The 15,482-nt window shown below is 39.5% G+C and overlaps 1 long non-coding RNA gene across 2 annotated transcripts in view; it reads right to left on the bottom strand.

The window, feature by feature from the left end:
- LOC110744020 overlaps nt 1-15,482 on the bottom strand; it is a 136,754-nt gene that overhangs the window by 84,138 nt on the left and 37,134 nt on the right. The window contains exon 1 of one of the 2 annotated variants that reach the window (XR_002524044.2): nt 6,909-9,905. The exons of the other annotated variant lie outside the window; for it this stretch is intronic. This is a non-coding gene — a long non-coding RNA (uncharacterized LOC110744020). Of the gene's footprint in view, nt 1-6,908; nt 9,906-15,482 lie in introns of those variants that run through there. 2 annotated transcript variants of the gene reach the window in all.

The raw sequence follows: 15,482 nt of genomic DNA, 5'->3' as shown, positions 1-15,482 counted from the left end.
ACCGTGTACCAGACATGGGGATAAGCACTCTACAAGAGACTATACCACTAAAACCACAGCCGTCTTTCAAAGTGAAAATTATTACCATTTATTTATTTATTTATTTATTTATTTATTTATTTATTTGAGACAGAGTCTCGCTCTGTTGCCCAGGCTGGAGTGCAGTGGCACCATCTCAGCTCACTGCAAGCTCTGCTTCCTGGGTTCATACCATTCTCCTGCCTCAGCCTCCCGAGTAGCTGGGACTCCAGGCGCCCACCACCACGCACAGCTAATTTTTTTTTGTATTTTTAATAGAGATGGGGTTTCACCATGTTGGCCACGATGGTCTCAATATCCTGACCTCGTGATCCGCCTGCCTTGGCCTCCCAAAGTGCTGGGATTACAGGCGTGAGCCATCGCACCCGGCCAAATTATTTTTTAATCTTTTCCAGCACCTGAACAGTCAGAGACTCAGAGTGATTCAATAACCTGTCCAAATTCATACAAAGAGAAAGTGGTGTGTGGGTAGAATACCAGCAGGCTAACTCCGGGGGCCTTTCTCTCGAATTTCAGCCTGACTTGCTAGTTCACAGGAGTGGTTTTGAAGAAAGATCTTCTTACTACAAATGAGGATTTACTAACTTCAAATACAATCCTGTGCAATACACAATTGGATAATGTCAGATATAAAAGTATTTAATGTGTGAATCCTCTAACCTGAAGGTTTTCAGTTGTTATGGTTTGGTTTGTTTTTGGCTGATGGGTTTGCAAGTGTGGAGCTGTTTCAATGCCCTTATACTCATTGACATAATAGAAGCTTGGGTGGTTTAGAGAACACAATGGAAAGTCACGCCTCTCAGAGGAAGAGAGCTAGACAGGAATGGGTAAAAGGAGAAGCAGACATATTTTTGGCACTACTAAGGATTCTGGAAAGAACATATATGTCTAATAGGATCTAGTGAATTTGCTTGCTGGGGGATCTGCAGTGAGGGCCTACTCCCACATTTTCCATGGAAATGTCAACAAAATTCAGAATAATTATTGTGTTTGCTACAACTATGTTTCCTTTTTTAGAAAATATGAGAAAGTAATGAGCCCTGTGTCAAGACTGTTGGGAGCACATGGGGACAACTGATTCTCCCTTTTAAATTAACAGCACAACTGACTCTCAACCTAATTGAAAGTTGAAAAAAAGAACTAGCAATTGCATTAGCTGATCAGTTACACTCACAACCCCCACACCCGTACATAACACATCTACTTCCTCCAAGGTTATGATGATGCTGTCTTTAGTTAGCTAACACACATTTCTTTCATTCTAAGTGCCTGCCAAGCATTATTATTATTTCCAAGTTTCGAGAATATAACAAACAAAACAGTCAGGATCTTGATCTACATGGAACTTCCACCATAATGAGGAAAGAAAAATACATAGCATAAATAATTTTGGATCTTAATAGATGCAATAAAGGCTTATGTTTTTGATATGGTAAAGAATGACTGAAAGTGAAGAGAACGCTTTAGAGTGGTCAAGAAAAGCTTCTTAAGAGAAAGAGACATTTGACAACAAGAGGGAAAAGCATTTCAAGTCGAGGGAAGACCAGGTTCAAAGGCCTGGAGATGGGAATTGAGCTTGGTGTAGTCAAGTAGACCAGTGTGGTCACAGCACAGCCAACAGTATGGGAAGCAGAAAGATATGGAATTGGAACTTAGGGAGAGGCCAAATCATGTAGTATTGGGTACACAATGATAGGTAGTTTGTATTTTAGTCTTATTGTAATGGATAAGTCATTGTATAGATAGAACTTAATAAATCCTTTGTGAAAAATGAATCAGAGATTGGTATGAGTGGAAACGGGGAATTCAGTATTACAGGTGAGTGGTGAGGTGCAAGACCGTCTACAGAAGTTTCATTTAGGATATAAGTTGGTTACAGATTCTAAAAAAGATTAGTAAAATTGGATGTTGGGTATGAAAAAAACTACTAAGTATGACATTAGGGTTTCAGTTTATCAAACTTAAGTTAAACTGAAATTGATGCTTCTGTAAGTTGAAACTGAGCTAAAAGTAACATGACCTCATGGAATTGGATAAGAATTGAGATCTGCAAGGCCCCATAAAGTCTTCCAGCCTGGGACTGCTGATGTGTATTGTACATATCCTGGAGTTCCAACTAGTCAAGGCAAGAAAATCAATCATAATCCATTAGAATGGAGTCTATGATGGGAGAGAAAAGAGCAAAATTCAAGAAATTATCTAACTAGAGAAAAGAGAACCACTTCTTCTAAGTGGCATTTTAGCCACATTAATGTAACGCTTGACTCAATAGGAACTAACATCTCTTTTTCTTTCAATGAAGTTCAGGAATAAACTGAGAAAACAACTCCTAAGTGAATGTTATCGGTAAATATAAAATTCATTATCACAACAGTCCTATGAGGTATCATGTCTTAGTCTGTTTGGGCTGCAATAACAAACTATTACAGACTGGGCACCTTATACACAACAGAAATGTATTTCCCACGTTTCTGAAGGCTGGGGAGTCCAAGATCAAGGCTGATTCAGCAACTGGTCAGTGCCTGCCTTCTGCTTCATGAACTGCCATCCTCACACTGTGTCCTTACATGTGTGAACGGACAAGGGAGCTCTCCAAAGTCTCTTTTATAAAAACACTAATCCTATTCATGAAGGTTCTTCCCTCATGTCCTGATCACCTGCCAATGGCCTCACTTACTACTACCATCATGTTGAGACTTAAGATTTCAACATATGCATTTTGTGGCGACGTGTACACTCAGTCTATAGCATTCCACTCCTTGTCTCCCAAAATTGATGTCCATCTCATATGCAAAATATGTTTATTTCATCCTAACACACCGCAGACTTCCAACTTCTTTTAGTGTTAACTCAAAACTCTAAAGTACAAAGTCTCAATAAAATATCAACTAAATCAGATACGGGTGAGACTTGAACTATGATTTATGCTGGGGTCAGTTGCTCTTCAGCTGTGAACCCATACAATCAAAAAAGTTATGTACTTCCAAAATACATGAGCAGGATGGGCATAGGATAGACATTTTCATTTGAAAAGGGAAAAATAGGAAAAAGAAAGAGGTATCAGATTCCAAATAAATCCAAACTATAAAGCAAATTTCATGAGATCATAAGGCTCAAGAATAATCCTCTTTGGTTCAATTCTATATCCCAGGCCTACTGGGGTAGCCCTCTTGCCTTCCAGACCCACTGGGTCAGGGGTTTAGCCTTCTAGACCCACTGAGGTGAAGGTTCTGCCCCAACAACTCTACTCAGCAGGGATTATTTCCCCATGGCTCTGGGTGGCCCCAACCCCACAGCTCTGGGCAGAGACCTTTTTTCTTATTGAAAGCAAGGTGGTGATCTACCCTTTTGAAACTGAGGAGGCATTCCCTGATGATCTGTGAATCACTTTCAGGGGCATTCTTCCCTTGTCTTGAAGAATAGCCCATGTTCTCAGCTGAACAGCTTCCTGGTCCTGTCCTGTAAAATCCAAGAAGTCTGACAGTCTTCCTTCATTTTTTCTCATCTCCTTCTCCTTCAGTTCGATTTCTTCCTGGATTTACTTGTTAAGTCTACGGTTCACACCCATACTGATCCTTCTATCAAATGGATGCTCATTCACACCCTAAGTGTTGTAATTGTTTACAATATGGCTAGATTAAGAATTTTCAAAATCTTTAAGTTCTACTTATGGTTTGCTTAAAATTTTATTTTTTTTCTTAAAATTTCATTGCTTTAACATCACTCTTGGTATTAAAATCTATTTTAGGCAGGGTTTTCCAAAGAAACAAGAGGCCTGGGATGGGTAAAGAGATAGGGAGTGTGATGGTTAATATTAAGTGTCAACTTGACTGTTTTGAGGGATGCCTAGATGGCTGGTAAAGTGTTGTTTCTGGGTGTGTCTGTGAAGGTGTTGCCAGAGAAGAGGACATTTGAATCAGTGGACTGGGAAGGGAAGACACACCTTCAATGTAGTTGGGCCCCATCCAACTGGCTGCCAGCATGGCTAGAACAAAGCAGGTGTAAGAAAGGGGGATAGATTTGCTTGCTGAGTCTTCTCACACTCTCTCTTCCTGTGCTGAATGTTTGCTTCCTCTCCTCCTGCCTTTGTGATTTCCATAAGATACATCTATAATCCTGACCTCCTAAAAACTATACACCCTAACTTCAAAATGCTATGAAATGATTGAGTCTAACTAAGAAATATGTACTATAAGCATATACTAAGAAATGGGTTCTGTTATGGATACAAGTGGTAGGATTCAGAAATACTGGCCCATAAGCAAGGGCAAGGCCCCAAGGTTTATAAAATCATATGTGACTTCAGAGATTTCAGGCTACACCAAAGATTTCCTTTGTCTGCATGGAGGCAAGAGGCAGGTGGAGCTGGCTTGACATGTTTTTGCAAGGCTCTTCACTCATCTACTCACCTAGAGGCTAAAATTATCATACAAGGAAAATAGGAAAGCTGGGAGAGGAATACTTCCATGAAAACAGGGTGCTGCCACTCAAATATCCTGTGATCCATTCCTTAGGAAGTGGTTTCAAATCACTTGAAGAAGGAGGTTTTAAGGAAGAAGACTGGATCAACATTTTTTTTTTTCAATCTAGATAATTATCTTTCCTATCTCACAGGGAGCAGCTCTGGTAACTAAAGGGTCAACTATGTTCATACTGATATAGAGAAGCCATCATCAGTGAGGACCTGACTATCCCCTTCCCATACAAATAATCTATATTCTTGAGATACTTGTTAACCTACACTTCCTGAGAACCCGTTTTTTTCACACTTGCTGTTTCCCCTGTATTTAATGTTTTCCCAATCCCTTCTTCACATGCTCTCTTATGCTGATCTTTCTAAATTTTTTTGACATACCATCTCTCTGTGTACCCTATCTTGAAACCTTTCTTTCTTATATCAAAAGCTTTTCCAGACTTTTAGAGTCCAGATCTTTTCAAACCACTATAACATCATTCTCTGAGATGTAGGAGAATGAAGTCTTCTTAATGAACAAAATTAATTATCAGTAGAAATAAAAGCAGCAGTTGTCTGTAATGTGTGACTGAGTGGTTCATGAATACCCAAGTTATAAACAAGGTGGAATGAATATAGTTTCATGCAGACAGAAATAAATGTGATGGTAAGGAAGTCAAGATAAATTTAATAAATTAGGTTTTTCACTGTGTAGCTGAGATGGAACTATCAGCTTGCAAAACAGAACCAAAAGTACAAAGAGTCCATGGGAATTATTCACAGACCACCATCCAGCAGAGAGCCTGGGCCTGGTTTGTGAACTCAAGCCCTGTATCCTCTGGGATGTGTTCCCCTCCTTACTGAAAGATAAAATCATGCAACACATTATTCAGTTACTCAATAGGTCACTAACTCATTGATGTACATAATAATAATAATAAGCATTTATTAAGAACTTAATATATGCCAAGTATTATACTAAATATTTTATATATGCTTTACTAATTTGATTCTCACTCTAAACTTGTGAGTAGATACTGTTTTATCCCTGTGTTATAAACAATGAGATTAAGATGCAGAGGATTTGACAACCTTATCCATAGGGACATCGGTATTCAGTGCCAGAGGTGTGATTTGAACCTAGAGCCTTCATTGGGCACCTTCTCTGTGTGAGGGTCTGTGCTTGGTGCTAGGTACTAATCAGACATTGACCAGAAGTGGCCAAAAGAGTGTCTCTCATTGTCCCAGTGTAGGTCATTTTTCATGTTCTTTTTTCTTTTCCTCGAATAATCTGATCCTTCATCCCACTCTGTGTCACCTGAAGCCTGAGATAGCTCTTACCCATCGTTCTCAGTTCCCTGTTAGGCATTGCTCAGAGTTCAGTCCTTAGGATTCTGAGGCTTCACTAATTTTGTTTTTAAGTTTAGCAAAGGCATTGTAAACCTTCTCTACTTCATTTTTATCACTTCATTCTCTACTTCCAACTGGGAAAATCCAAACAGTGCATAAAGCCTTGAAAGTACTAGGGAAAATCACTCTTTGGAGATAACGTTAAACTAGACTAATCACTGATGGGAAACCTTTTGTCTTGTAAGCAAACATTTAAGCTTTTATAGTTGTTTCTGTGTTCCTTGCAGTATTTGTTGGCTGGGCACGTGGTGAGGCTATTCCGTTATCTGGCTACTAGGAAGTCACACATCATTTATGCCAGGGGTTGGCAAACTGTAACCCACGGGTCATTCCAGCTACCTGCCGTCTTTTGTACATAAAGTTTTATTGAGATATAGTCATGCTTATTCAGTTACATATTGTATGTAGTCACTTTTGTTATAACAAAAAAAGTAGACTTATTGTGACAGAGGCCACATGGCTTGCAAAACTGAAAATATTAATTACATTGCCTTTTCCAGAAAAAGCCTGCCAATCCCAGCTCAATGCCACAATGATAATATTTGTGAAAGTTTTGCTGATTGTAAAATGCGATGTTGTAAGGACCGTGGCACAATATGGGAAACTGCTTATAAGAAATTCAATCCCTAAGAGGAGATCAGCTTTCTTTAACAACTCACTGCATGCCTTTGCCTTTGATATACCTATATTACTTTAGCAGACGTGAGAGTCCCTGAGGAATTTCTATGATTGTCCATGCTAAATGTTGCATATCTCTATTGAATAATGTAAAATACCATAATTGAAGAAAAAGAACAACTTTACTGAATGCCAACTATGTTCCAAGTCTTTTATTTACACATATCATTTTATTCTACCCTTAGCTTGGCCAGGTAAAGTGAGTATCTTCATCTCTCTTTTACAAATGATGCTAAGACTAAAATAAAGAAATGTATTTATGCTACACAGTTATTAAGTGGAAAGGAAAAGCTGTACACCCAAGCACCCAGACCTCTGAAGAACTTACTATTTTGGCTCCAAAGGCTTTTCAGTAATAATGTCTTTCGTTTGTGATTTGTATAATTTCAGCACATATAACATTGTCTCTAATACCGTGATCCATCGACAGAACTGGCAACACTCTCTTTGTTTTACAAGGGACTTGCAATGCAGAGAAAGTCATTAAGTTCCTAAGAAAGAGTGTAATGTTAATGTAATTGTACAGTCTACAAAAAAAAATTTCAAAACAAGGCAGAACAGCATAGATTCATTGTTTCCACTTGTATAGATGTGGAAATAGGCTGAGAGACCCAGTAAGATGCTGAAGTTCACACACCTGGCAGTGGTGAGTCTAGGACTTGCAAGATTGTGGACTCCAAATTCTTTATTCTTTGTCTTACCTTAGCACATCACTTGGAGCCAACTAGGCCTCAGTAGTTACTGTTAAATACATGCATAATTAGTAGCTTATTTTCTCTTAAAGTATTTAGAAGAAAGCAAAGACATTTGGCTTGACTTAATATATCTGAAACATATACTTACTAAAAATCACGGAAGCATAGAATTTTCTCTCTTTAATCTGGCAATGTACGCTTTTGTCTGATGATGAGATAAATCTGTTTTCTTTCTGGAAAAGCTATGCAACCCATTTACAAATGTGGCTCTGTTGGCAAGACCCAATGTTTGTTCCTGAACCCTTTACTGAGTTTCAATTTGAAGCAGACAGGCAGAATCATCATCACTCAGCAGAATCTATTTCCTATGAAAGTAGACACATCAGTGAGCATTTTCTCCTTAAGAATAAGGCATGTAAGGAGTGTCTGGGAGAAATCTACATTTTTCTTCTAATTAAATTTCTTCAGGCTGTTTAGGGTAGTTATGGAGGTTTCAAGCTGCAGGACATTTTCTTTGTCACATTTTGTTTTTGAATTCAATTCTACACAGAACAAGAGTTGATTGAGTACACACATTGTGTAACATATTGCACTAGGTCCAGGTTGGGAGACAAAAGCAAATCAGACATAGTCAGTGCTGACTAGCATCCCACCACCTCCGTAGAAGCAAAGATTTGGAGAGATGCTCAGAGCCACATGACAAGGGAGGTAAATAATAACCGTTTGTATGGTATAAAATATGGTGGGAAAATAAAGAAAAACAGTCGTTTTGTGGGTTGAAGCCTGTTAGCACAGGTTATAGTCTTGGAAGTGAGTAAACTGCTTGCAGATGGAGGTGAGAATGACATTACAGGAGCAGAATCAGTGAGGTCATAGCATCAACAAGCGCAGGTATGAGGGAGGATGCTAAGTAGTCCCTTGTGACTGTAAAATCCATGTACACAGGAAACGTTTCAGGTAATAAGATTAGAAAGTCAAGCTGGGGCTATGAAAGAGCCAAAGATGCCATGCTAGGGAGTGAAACTGTCTTTTGTAAACAGCTCATGATTTTCCACAGGCAACTACTGTACCCAGTGGCGTGTCACACCCATCACCCCGTGCAAATGGCCTATCTCCTATTGCACTGCATTCCCATGAGGATATTCCATGTGACTTCCCAGATCTGTCCTCTGCCTTTCTCTTTCCTGCTTATGATCATCTACAGACTGACCTTTACAGGTTGGATCACATAAACTCCCTTGCATTCAAGCATCCCATTGGGTGGAACCAGTATAAGGCACTGTCTGTAGACAAAGAGCTTAGTTTCACCTTATCCCTCTCCCATTCCCATCCCTCCTTAGCTATGGCTTGACACTGGTTACAATATTCTATGTAAGTCGGAACAGCTGAGTTCACTCAGCATCCTGGATTGCTTGGGACTGAGAAATTTCTCACGATGCAGGACTTTCAATAATGAAACTGGGATAGCTCTGGGCAAGTCAGGAAAGTCCCCAGCCAACTCCTATCCGGTGGCCTCCCTCACACAGCCACAGTTCAACTACATCTTCAAGGGTTTTATTGAATTCTGGTAATTCCCTCTTGCCTCTCCAGGCCTGTGTGAGATGATGGCTTCCCTCAATTGATAGTGCCTGGGATCTTCATTATTCCTCATTAATTCCCTCTGCTGTGCCTACACTTCAGGAAACAGTCTCTTCATTGTATTCTTTTCAGATACTCCTTTGAATGTGATGTCTGTTTCCTGCAAGAGTTTGATAATACTAATAAAGTAAAAAAAAAAAATTCCATAATCTGTCTCATGTTTAACTGAGTCCACTACCTTTCCTCATCTCTAACATCAGGAGAAAAGCATTTCCTTCATCTGACTCCTGAATGAATAGACAATACAGAGAATAAACAAAGCATGGGCTTTTAAACAAAATCTGAACTCCCAGTTTTTGTAGCCTGACGACTGAGTGGGCCTGAACAAGTTAGTTCATCACAATACGTTATTTGTTCATTATATGAGGATAACCACAACCATGGCATGGGAATTTAAGAAGAGAACCAACATTTAATACATAAAGCCATGCCTCAATATATAACAGCCAATTTTAGCTCCCTTCCTGTTACAGAGTGCATTAAATGAGATCACTGATTTGGGAAGACAGCTAGCATTTATGGATATTTAGGGTATGGGCAGATTGGAGGAGAGTACAAACGTATCCATACAAAACAACAACAGCAACAACAACAACAACAAAACATTAATTGCAGGTCAGCTACGTGGTGAGCACTGTTTTAGGTGCTAGTTCTTTTGAATTCTGTTCAGTGTCCACCATATGGCAGACACCATACAGGGGTGTTGCTCTCCAGCCACACATGTCTCTTCCCTTATGCCAAGCATATCAGGTAGGTTCTTGTCTTTTAAATATTTGTACTTGCTGCTCCCTCTCTTTGGAATATTCTCCCTCCAGATATTTAAGTGCTACTGTCTTCCCTTCATTCAGATCTTTGTTTCAATGAGACCACTGCAGAAAGAGTCCCAAGAGCACTAACCAAGAATAAAAACCTGGGTGGGCACAGTGGCTCAACCCTGTAATCCCAGCACTTTGGGAGACCAAGGCAGGCCAATCACCTGAGGTCAGGAGTTGGAGGCCAGCCTGGTCAACAAGGCAAAACTCCGTCTCTGCTAAAAATATAAAAATTAGCCGGGCATGGTGGTGGGTGCCTCTAATTCCAAGCTACTTGAGAAGCTGAGGCATGAAAATTGCTTGAACCCAGGAGGCAGAGGTTGCAGTGAGTCTAGATCAAGCCACTGCACTCCAGCCTGGGTGACAGAGAGAGACTCCATCCAAAAACAAAAGAAAAAGAAAAAAAAAAGATTAAAAACTGCTCTTTATCATTCCCTACCCCTGACTTCATGGCACTTTAATTTATCTGGCATTATATTTTCCATTTATTTGTTTGTTTATTGCCTCTCTCTCCCCCTAGAAGTAAGCACAATGGAGGCAAAGACTTTGTTTTGTTCCTTACTATCCCCATCCCTACATGAACAGGGCTTTGCACGAAGTCCATACACAATAAGGTTTTGTTAAATAAAGAACACAATGCTAGAAATTAGGAGCACAAAGATGAATATGATATAATTGGACCGTTGTGATGCTGACAGCCTGGTAGAGGTAATAAATTAGAGGTTGGGAGATATAAAACAGGAGAGGAACTAATGGTCTTAACAATTCTGTAAGCCCAGCTAAGAGATTTTGATATTTAAGAGAAAAGAGCCTGTTTAAATATCTCTTTTCTTATCAAACGGAGAGGGCAATCTTGAATATGGAAGATTAAATTAAGCCTGGCAAATCCGTCTTTAATTGACTGTCTCTTGAATGAGAGGGACCTAACTGTAGTCAAATGAACACGAGTGTAATGGGATTGTGAAACTGACTTACAGTTAACTGATGTTTCAGCATGGGGAAGCCATGTTGAAATTTACACACTGGAAAGTTCATCCTTCCATTTTTGGAAAAGACAGCTTATAGAGATGCCCTTTTATCTCTTTGACCCTTGCTTTATTTATAATTAGATATAAAATGTGCTCTGCATAATATCCCACTTATTCTTACCAGCCATAATCTATCCAAGGAATAGTACACATGATGCATACAAAAATGCAGTGTGATGCATCATGACTAAAAGTTCTAGAACTGTGTTTGGCTCCTCCAAGTGCCAGCTGTGTGAATGAAGGAAGCCCATTTTTACCTTTGCATATCTCAATTTCTTTATCTCCATCACTGAGGTGTAAATTTTACATGAATATTTGTGAACTTGTCTTGTGAAGTATAAAATAGGATTTCTTTACAAGAGTTTATAAATCCCAATTGTATTTATGGTTGCACATGCTTTGGAGGTACCAAAAATATGGAATAAGATTATATATATTGTGTGTGAATGCACAAAAGTGTATTTTTTTTTCCTGGGTTTGGACACTAACGACATGTAGATACTAAAGATTTTCTGAGATTCTCAAAGCATTCCTAACCCATCAAAACCTAAACCTCCCTGCTGCAAAATAGTATAAAAACCAGGAGATTTGGAGCAGCAAGAGTAGTATCATTACCTTTGGTTAGTAAAAAGAACAAAAGCCAATTTATATAAATCAGTCTTCAGAATTCCTTGGGTTATTGCTCAGTTTTCTCTTCTTGTTTTATAGCTAGCCAGAAGTTGTGGAAAGCAAATTACATACCAGTGAGCTTATTTAGAAAGGCAGGGTCTAATTCTGACCAACCAATAAATTAAACGAGTCATGCTGCTAACTAAGGCAATCACAGAAATACCTACATGCCCTCTTTCCCTTCACTTCTTTATGTCTATACTTGTTTTCACTACCAGATATGTTTTCTTGGATTATTTGAAATCTTTTGAGCATGTCCAGCTTAATTGTTACTCTAAGAGCTTATTGGTATAATCATTTTATAAGGATGAACTAGTCAATTCAGCAAAGGCAGTTGTTGGTCTTGATATACTGACATCCCTAAAACCAGCCAGTTGTGAGTTTGGGGGATGAGCTGCTGACTTCCAGTGGCTTTAGGTTTTTCCACAGATAAGATGAAGGGTTCAAATGAGATTCCTGTTTTCAACCACTCGTGAACAACAAATCGTCTTCTATGACTTTTCCACAACCTTCTGCCACCTGATCTTATTCTCTGTTCTCTCTGTCTTCATTCAAAATGCTTCCTCCAGCTGGATTGCACATCTGCCTTCTCCACCTATGGAAATTCCAATCTTATAAACTTAAGTCAAATGCTTTCCATTCACAATGCTTTGCTCTTTTTGCCGAATTATCCTTAATGTGTAAACTCTACCTCTCTTTTTCTTTTCTTTTTTTTTAAGACAGAGTCTTGCTCTGTCGCCCAGGCTGGAGTGCAAGGGCACAATCTTGGCTCACTGCAAGCTCTGCCTCCCAGGTTTATGCCATTCTCCTGCCTCAGCCTCCTGAGTAGCTGGGACTACAGGCGTCTGCCACCACGCCTGGCTAATTTTTTGTATCTTTAGTAGAGGCGGGGTTTCACCATGTTAGCCTGGATGGTCTCGATCTCCTGACCTCATGATCCACCCGTCTCGGCCTCCCAAAGTGCTGGAATTACAGGCATGAGCGACCGCACCTGGCTGCTTTACCTCTCTTTTTCAAAGTTCCTATACATACTAAGTGCTCAATATACGGTTATGCTACCTTTATGTACAAGAGTAGATCAACCTAGATATCCATTTGTCACAATAAATGGAGCCTCGACATGCTTAATGATTCAGAGTTATTAGTGAGACAACAAAGCCTGGAACCCGTGTCTCCTAATTTTAGTATGTCTGGTCAGGAAGGAGGTACTATGACCTATTAACTAAACAGAGAAGAACATGCAGAACTGAACCAAGAGGAATGAGATGTTTGGAAAACTAATCCAGTTGTGTGTATCAATGCTTCAAACAAATGGGCTGGCCTTGGGGTGAAGTATCAGTGCTAATGGGAAAGTGAGATACTTAAAGGAGAAAAGTCAGCAAGGCAATGAACAACCACTCGGAGATGGAAGAAACTCACGTCCATAGACTGGGTCAGTAAGGGGAGGGGCAGAGAAGGCAGAAACATAAAGCATTCCTCGAAGAAAAAAAAAAGCATGGGTCATGGTTTGAATCCATGCTCTTTCCATTAGGTGCTGGGTGGTGGTGAGCACATTGCTTCACGTCTCTAAGCCTCAGTTATCTTGCCTGCAAAACAGAGATAAACATACAGCTCCCAGCTTTGAAAATTAAATGCTATAAATGTATGTGGCACAGCTCAATATCTTGCATAGGGGATATAAAAAATGAATGATTGCTTTTATTCTTATTGTTGCTATTTGCCTTATTCTTAGAATAAAAAAATTGCTAATAACATTTACTTCCATTTGGAACGTGATGATAGGGTTGAGTTATTGGCAGGTTCCCACTATACATAAACTTTCTCCACGAACTGGAATGAACTTGGGTGGCATAGGGGCACATAGGTTGACCCCTCTGTAGATAGAGTTGACAGCATGTGGCACAATGATGGTGAAACAGCTGCATAAGGGCCTATTCCAGCCGAAGACTTGTGCCATTATATCATGCAAAGAGTGTTGTAAAGTCTTGATCTCCATGGTAACCTCCTCTCCCTACACAAGCACACCAACATCTGAGAGTCTTATTTTAAGCAATAGCTATTTTTCTTCTTTTTATTCATCTCCCTAGAGTTATAAACTTCTGTAATGCATGATAAGTTGCATCTACCTAATATCATCGACAAACTATTCTTCCAGGAAAAAAAATACCCAATGAAAGCAAATCAATTGGCCATGGAAGTAGCTCTTCCCAGCAGTGACCTAATCTGCCTGTTTCAAAAGAAGGTGAGGAAACTGTAATTCAGTAGCAAGCCAGGATTACTGGAAGTGATCATTTGATTTGCAGCACTGCCTTTGTGATCTTGTCATAGAGGCTATAATGTCATAGACTTTGACAAGGCAGAAGAAGGATAAGTTGTAATGGACCCTGGTGTTTGCCTGCAGAATTAATCTGCTCAATCATGTCTCTAAACCTCAATTTCCTCATCTGTGAAATGGTAAGAATGATAGTTTCCCAACCTATCTGAAGAGGTTGTCTATTTGTTTTTAGGACATTCTAGGTGAAAGCTTTTATACACTTTACATTGCTATGTAAAATCTAAGCTCTCATTATGCATCATTCTTTGATACCTGTTTAACTTTTGGCAGGAGCCTAAAAACGAAAATTGCCTCTTCTTTCTCTTTTTTGCTTTCTTCAGCTGAGAGAACTGCTAAGCAGGGAAGAGCATACACATTTATTTAGCACACTAAAGGCAAAAATTTTATTCTGCTTTGTTTGCTGCTATAACCTTAGCCCTAGAACAGAAATTAACTCATGTATACATTCATTCAATTTCTTGCATGGATGCATTTTTGTCTTGGTTTGGTTACTATAGGGGCAGACTCTAAGACAAGGCTAGGATGTAAATAGTTATTTGGGAAGTGGTCTCAGGAAACACCAGTAGGGAAACGGAGAGTGAGTCAGGGAAGGGAAGGCACCAGTGAAAGGTATATTGAGGAGAAAGCAAATTCTACTGTTGTCATGTAGAACTTGGTCCTGCTAGGGAACCGTGAGAGTCAACGGAGGACACACACCTCCAAAGCACACTGGAGTTGCTGGAGTACTAATTGCCTACCCATACTCATCATTTGAGTGATGGCTTCTCCCAGGCACATTATTCCCCCAAGAGGTCTCTCCACCCCTCATATACACAGAAGTTCTGCAGCCAGAGAATGACCACTGGCAAAGAATTATAGGTGCTGGCAGCTGGAAGTTGGGCTGGCATCACAAAAATAGTAAGAGGTTATGGGCAGGGCACCACTGACATCTGCTTCAATTGTTTATCAGGAAGTCTGTGTAAATCATCTTAATTTCTGTGACTCAGATTGAGTTTTTTTTATTCAGTGATTCTAACAGTGATCTATAATTTGATGTTATCATTTTAATTAATGTTGGATGTAGGAGAAAGGAAAGATGAAGAGGCAATATCTCGATTGCTGTGACGTTGGACCACCTGATGCTCTGATTTTTATTCTAAAATTGGGACATGTAATACAAGCAGTCTGTGGTATGTTGTGACTAAAGATCATGGTGTTTTGGTGAGATAAACAAAAATAGAAAAAAAATGCAAAAAGGGCGTTAGATTTGGGTTCAAATGCTTTCTTTGTCATGAACTGATACATGATTGCAGACAATCTCTCCTCCACTGCAAAATTAGAATCTTGAGTCAGGACAGAGACAATAATTTCAAGATATGTGCCACCTCTGCAGCATTGATGTGGCTGCATCAAGCACCCTGTTGGGAATATTGACACTGTGTTCAGGTTTATAGTAAACAAGTCCCATTTTTTTCTGCTGATGTTGACAAGGAGCTTTGAAGAACTGCCTATGCCATTCTAGTTCTAGGTGCTTGCTATATATAGTCACTGCAAACTTCTTTCACCCTGTCCTGTCTTCTCTTTTTCTGTAATAATCAACTTAATCATATACTGAGATATTTTAAAACTCTCAAATGTAAAAAACTAGAATGCAATTAGCACTCACCAAAACTATATTTGTATCATACCTTCTTCCCTTGAAAGTTTGAAAATCCCTTGCAAGCTAACAGTGCTCAGGATCAAGAA

This window comes from Papio anubis, chromosome 8 (genome assembly GCF_008728515.1).
Source record: "Papio anubis isolate 15944 chromosome 8, Panubis1.0, whole genome shotgun sequence".
NCBI classification, from domain to species: Eukaryota; Metazoa; Chordata; class Mammalia; order Primates; family Cercopithecidae; genus Papio; species Papio anubis.
Note: the sequence above shows the minus strand (reverse complement) of the source record. Positions and strands in the feature narration are given on the sequence as shown.